Genomic DNA, 1,449 nt, shown 5'->3' on the forward strand with positions numbered 1-1,449 from the left:
CCCCCCACTCTTTTCCTCTCTCTAAAAAATAATTTTAAAAAAGAGAATAAAATTTATAAAAATGTTGCAAGATTAGTACAAAAAAACCCATATACCTTTCACCCAGATTCCCCAGTTGTTTTCATTTTATCACTTATTTTTATCAGTTTCTTCCTATCTATCTACAGTTATCAATTATTTTATCTATCTATGTTTTCCTAAGTTTTTTTTTTCATTAGTCACATCTCATTATTTTGAACTCCAGAGGGATCCCTGCCTTTAAGAAAATATCTTCCTAAAGACTGCCATAGCAAGAGTCCAGAGTTCCATGTGATCAGAGGAAGTCCCATGTGCCCTGAAGACACTTGCTAGCAGAATCTCATAGCTCTGTGCATTTATGATGAAACATCTGGCCCTTTTCTCCCTGCAAAATTCAAATTTTTTGCATTAATATCTACTGGAAATCTCTCATGTCAAGTTTTCCACCATCACATGCAATGTCAATTATTATTATTATCATTGACAGCTTTCCTGATCCGTCTTCAGTTATATCATTTATTATATCAATCATATATTATATCAATATGTTTATACTGAACTATTATTTCAGGAATCTCTGTCAGTATATTAGGCTTTCTGTGAAAGGTTCATGGCTTGTTTACAATAAGATCTTCAGCTTACAGCATAGTCTCAGACATATATTAGAATTTTACCATATATTTGTTGAATAAATAAACTTCACATGAGAACCTTCCAGAAGGTAAAATGACAAAGCTCTAGGAGGGGCATGGAAGAGGTATAGTAATTTTTATACTGTGAAGGAAATCAGAGTACCTGGATAGTATGGACAGACAGTGCTACATAAGTGAAGGAGAAGGAGGGTAGGTTGTTTAGGACTCCATCTTAAGAACAATTGACTTTTCTTGCTCATTTTAATCTGGGATGGCATAAGCAATATGTTTTAAAAGACTAATTGGATATATAGGTGACTATATTTAGAGGGAATGCAGAGAAGATGGAGTAAAACCAGTTAATAGGTAATTGAGGTGGTCTGAGGGATGATAGTAATTTAGACAAGTAATATCAAGGAATAAGGATAGTTGATATCTTCAAAATAAGTTATATGGAAGGAGGTCTGAATTTGGTGACAGCTGTGATATCAAGGATGACTCTAATGTTACTTCTTTTGAAAATAAGAAGGATACTAGTACCATTAAAAAAAAATCATTGCTTCTTGGATAGAGTTTTCTTTCTCTGTTATCATAGAAGAGGGCTGTGAGAAATAAGCTTAGGAATTCCCTGAGCTTGCAGTGATGGGATGACAAGGCATAAAGAATTAGAAAGCCACAGGATGTATACACCCAAGTTAGGGTAAACAAAGTTAGGTAAATAAGATTAGGTAAATGAGGCAGAGGCCCCCAGTATAGGACAAAGGTATAGGACAATAGCAGAAAGCTGCTTTCATAGGAA

The sequence above is a fragment of the Crocuta crocuta genome, unplaced genomic scaffold (genome assembly GCF_008692635.1).
Source record: "Crocuta crocuta isolate KB4526 unplaced genomic scaffold, BGI_CrCroc_1.0 scaffold115, whole genome shotgun sequence".
NCBI classification, from domain to species: Eukaryota; Metazoa; Chordata; class Mammalia; order Carnivora; family Hyaenidae; genus Crocuta; species Crocuta crocuta.